Raw genomic sequence first — 5,556 nt, 5'->3', positions numbered from 1 at the left:
CTAAGTGGGGATTGTTTTGAAAATGGAAGGGGTTTGTACTCTATCATTTGTAGAAACTTTTATACTCTTTAGGTACTCTCAGAAGATACTCTATGATCATCTACAATATTAAATGGAATCTTTTAGCCCTACTAAGGGGATTGTTTTGGAAATGGTAGTGTAGAAGAAGGGGTTAAATATAATCAATATTAAAGTCCCGATTAATAATTTAGATACTCTCTCTAGAGATTTCAAAATGATTATGTTAGTATCTTATACAATATTAAATGGAATGAAAATACAAGATGGGGTATGTTTTGGTAATGAAAGGGAGTTTTATTATATTAAAATCCAAAGTGATAGTTTAGAGACCCTCCTGGGATTTTGAATAGAATCACGTGGTCACGTGGCCCCTGCCTACGCAGATGGAATAATTTATAATTCATTATTTAATTGCTTTCCCCGCCATTTAGTTTGGATACGCGTGTAAATTCAGATGCAAGCATATTTAATTATCGCGTTCATTTGTAAAAATTAATTATAAATGGATTTATGCTGCAGCTATCTGTGTCTAACCGACTGCACATGCATATCCCAACTGACGTGGACACGGACCATTTTAATTGGTTGCCCAAATCCCTGCACCTCCTCCTGCTGCTCCTGCTGCTCCTCCTCCTCTTGTGCCCCATTAAATAATTCATTTTAATTAGTGTTTGTCAAAATCGTGGATTCCACTGCCGCTTGTTGCACTATCGATTGCGAATCCGATTTGGATTATGATAATCCCGGCCAGAAGATACATATTAGGTTGGCGGAGCGAAACGCTGGCAATATTGATTGCTTTCTGCTTTTTGTTTACCTTTGTGGTGGACTGCACACGTGGCACATTTTCCGGGGCATCTGTAAGTAAAATAAAATCAAGCAAATTATGCGTAAAACTCAATTATTTGGGACTTTTAAAACAGCCGACCAAAAACAACAAAGGGGAAAAACTTTTGCCGTAAGGCATTTACGTAAGTGCTTGGCCATGGAGTTGTGGATCCATCCGTGGGCAGAGGGCGAGCCTTTATGTTCGTCCCTTGCCCCTGGCTTCTCCTGCTCCTCGCACCTCCCGGCTCCCGGCTCCCGGCTCCTTCCATCTCGCCACGCTTGGCCACATGTGTGTGGCAACATGCTGCGTAAATTACGCTGCCATAATACCCTTCCATATGGTCAACTGTTCCGCACCGCCACATCCGTTTCTCCGAAGGGGCACCAACTTTCGCCGAGGCAAAAGTTGCCAACTTTCGCACAACTTTCAGCCAACTTAAGGACTTACCGATTTGCCAGGGTATCTGGACTTCTGCCATCCTTGGCTGCCGTGATTCTTTGCGACCGTGTTTACACAGGAGTCGCCCATAGCCGAGCGAAGGTCGTGGCTGGTCTTCGGTGTTTTAACTCCGCATAAGTTCTTAATAAATTTCATTATTGCATTTTAAACTTCATGTGGCATTATTTATGGCTGCCACCGCAGTTGGGGCGGCATTTCAGCCACCAACCACTGACACAACCTGCACTATTCCCCGGTGGGCTTGGCCTCCATTTCCGTGGTACTTATCCTTAACGTATTTTAAATATCTGATGCGATGCCAGCGGAAGGGCTTGTACTTATCGCCAGCTCGCAACTTAATAATCCTTCAGTTGTAAGCCGATTTTATTTCACCTTGTTAGTATCAAGGGATTCGTTTAACGTTGTTTTATTTTTAGCTTCGAAAGGGAGGTATACCGTATATGGCAACTATAAGATACATTATAACAACGATGTCAAGGACTACAAAAATAGTTGTAGTTTTATGGATTTTTATACAAATATTTTCATAAACATAATGAGATTATAATGTATGCCCACAACTTAAGCTACAAAAATATAATAGAACTATATACTTTATTTATTTTTCAAAACAATGTGCAAATAAACCATTTCCAAAACCAAAGTGTTCACTTTACTAATGAATAAAAAACCGAAAGACACTCTCAAAGTGTTGATTGACAACAGTAACCATTAAAAAAAATGCTGCAAAGGCCAGAGATATTTAACTTTTCTTCCGCTCCAACAATCTCGAACTTCCTATGGAAAAGCACAATGCTTTTCATAATTTACAAATAGATTATCTCGGTTCATATGCGCATAAATCCCGCTGGTCACTTGGGGCTGCCCTGCCGCCTTCCTTCCTGTTTTCCCGCCTGCCTGCCCCGTAATTTCCAATAATGTTTCCTGTTTTCATCCGTGGTCAACGCGTTTAGTGTTTGTGGGGCTTTTGCGGTTGCTCTCCGTGGGACACAAAAACATTTGTTCGCCCAGCTTCCGCACATTGATGGCCACAGGCGAAATAGCCATTTTCACCAGTGGATATTTAGGCAGTTGTAAACTTGATTAACCAATTAATACCCTGCGAAACGATCGAAACGGGGGCGGGGCTGGCACTTGAATTCGTTTCACTAGTTTGCATGCCACATAGTGTGCCACGCCCCCACCGCATCCGTTGGCTAAGCCGCCCACAAAGAGCCGCAGACCTGGTCTTTTGTATGCTTTTCCACAATTTTCCAGCAAACCAACACGCAATGTAAGCTCGAAATCTGCTTAACGGACAATGGCCGGATGGGAAAGTCCAGGCCGGAATGACCGGGAGGAGGCGCTGCTGGTGGGGGGGTGGGGCCCTCTCGAAGGGGCACAATAAATTGAAAGGAAGATGGCAAAAGTCGAGGGTGCTCGAGAATCAAATTTAAAATATATACCTACAGATATGTACATTTACTGGTGTCAGCCTGGTAACCGTAATCGGAGTATATAGCCCCTGTCTGACGACCACCCTGCATCCTGTTTCGGTTGTCCCTCTGCGTTCCTACGCCCTGATCCAGTTGACGCGAATAATATTACACTTATTGATTGAAAATTATTAATAGCTTCTGGCCTTTGCCGTCTCTAAGCGGCCACGCCATACATTAGGGACCCAGCGGGTTCGTTCACCTATCAATTAAAAGCAACTTTAACAGGCGCTGCACAAGGAAAAATGTGTCACTAAGATTGGGCAATCATTTTGATGTCCTATAAAACAAGAATGATTAATTTATGATTTGCGAAACCGATAAAATATGTGGCATTTTTTCAACAAAAATGTAGAAAATCATTGTTTTGGAAAGTGATCTTCGTTGCTTGAACTTATATTGCCAATTTCCACAAATATTTGCGGAATTTTATAGTATGAAAAGATTTCTTAAAGAACTGTTGTACACTATATTTCCACTTAGGCATAAAACAATGCAAATTTTTCGGATTCAATAATCACTTTAAAATATTTGATGAGAATATATTTATTTTACAAATTTTTATGATTTTTAAAATTTAAATATAAAAAAGGAAAGCAAACAATATACAATATTGATAGTAAAATGTATATATCTTCAAAATAGGAAATTATAAATATATAAAATCTTATAACCTTAGATTTTTAATGATTTCCTATATTCATCATTAATAAGTGATCACATGATTTTAGATTTTTATTTATTGCAAACATAAATTTCGTAAGAGTTCTCAATCAACATCGCATATTTTTCCCTGTGTGCAAATGGAACTTGTCGAGTTCCGGGAAAGCGTTGGAGGCTGGGATAGGGCTTCTTCCGCCATTTCCCCAGACTAATTATGTTGGCGAAATTAAAACTTTATGACGCTGGAGTACACATGGTGCCAGGACATTAGGCGACAAATTGTCGTGTCCTGCGAGTACACATGCATTTCGGTGGCACGGGGGTCGAGTGCGTGAGTGCCATGCACCACAACGAAGTGGGGAAGCGATTTGTCAGGCAATTACTGAATCCATTGCAAGTGCCACTAAGACAAATTGTTAAACTCAATTTAGCATTGCCATTGCCATTGCGATTGCCAAGGCAGTTGCTTCTGGTGCATAGAAATGGAAAGTTCCACTTTTTTCGTTTTGCCCCGAACTTGTGTTGGGGAAAAACTTTCACTCAGCCTTCAAGTTGGCCGGGAAATGGGAAATGGCAAAGGGGGGCGGAAGCGGCTGACGACGACCTTCCTGTCACTGCAAAACTCACTTATGTACGTGCATTTGATAATTAAATGATGTTGCGAAACTTTGTCCACGACCAGAAGCCGTTTTTCGGTCCCTGCCCCAGATGACTCTTGCCCTTTTTCGGGATCATCGCCTTTGCATGGACACCAATTATGCCCGGCCGTTCCGCAGAGTCACGTACCCGAACCGCACGGATACGGATACAGATGCAGATACAGCTGCCCCTCCTCCGCATTTAATCAATCTAAGTGATGTCCAGTGCTAACCGCCGAGAAGATTTCGGGTGGCTCCGGGCGGGTTTTGATTTTTGCAAATGGTTAACTACGGTGGGGCAACAGCCCGAAGGTAGGCAGTGGTTTTGGACCTGATTGGGATTTACTTAGCACGCCGCAAGCTGTGCAACAAGCTAATATATTAAATGTCTTTCCAATTTAAGGTCATTGCCTTGCATTTTTATAATACCATTTATTCATATTAACTAGCATATAGTTTTTGGAATTAATTACAGTTTGTAGTTACTAAAAGACACCTTTAACTTACGATTATTTCTTGGGGATTTTTATTAAATTTTGTACACTTTTTTATAGTTAAAAAAATCTTTTATATAATTTTTATAATAATTATATTATTTTTGAATTATTTTTGAGATCAAATGATGACTAGACCAATGTGTCGTATGAGTAATTTCGTTCTTTGTTATAATACTTCTTAAATGCTTAACATGTTTCCAGCTCTTTAACAATCATTAATTGTGTAGCACCTAAAAAATAAACACATTTCTTGAATAATATTAAAATTGCCTTAAGTAACAACTTTGTCAAAGGAAGTAATTCCGGGCATACATGTCGTATGAGTAATTTTTCAACATTAATGGGTCTCTGAATGTGGAGCTCATTGAGGGCTTCCCTAACTAAAAATAATAGAACAAAGGAATAGTATTCGTAGAGCACAGATCTTAACAAGATTTTAAATCTTCGGTTGGCGCTAAAAAGCGCGTAGAAGTGCGTTCATTCAGCTTGTTTCACTTCAGCTGGTTCCACTCACCCCTTGGCCCGCGGATCCCTCCTCCTTCTTCAGCCCGCGTGCCATTGCCATTATTTTGGCCCAGAGCGCATGCCTTTGTTTACCTTCCATATCGGGCATTCTACCCGATTTGGCCTCTTGCCGCCACTGTGGGTGGAACGCATTCACCTTGAACCACGAAATCCTGGTGGATCGCAATCGAATCCCAGCGAATTCAACCTCTGGCAGCAGCTGTTGACACTACTCATTATGAGTGTGTAGTAAGAGCGTTTGCGAAATCCGTGTGGAGACGCATCTGCAAGTTATAAAATGTACAAACAAAGGCCCCACAGACCGAAATACGTACGTATGGCTATAGTATTTGATATAACACACATATAGATAGAGCCGGGCCGCACAGCCGCCTGTGCACGCTTCGCTATATCTATGTCTATGTCCATAAGGCTACCATAAAAGTCTTAATTTAGATTTCCTGAGTACC

Source organism: Drosophila biarmipes, chromosome 3R (genome assembly GCF_025231255.1).
Source record: "Drosophila biarmipes strain raj3 chromosome 3R, RU_DBia_V1.1, whole genome shotgun sequence".
Classification (NCBI taxonomy): Eukaryota; Metazoa; Arthropoda; class Insecta; order Diptera; family Drosophilidae; genus Drosophila; species Drosophila biarmipes.
The sequence above is the reverse complement of the archived record's forward strand: the minus strand, read 5'-3'. Positions refer to the sequence as shown.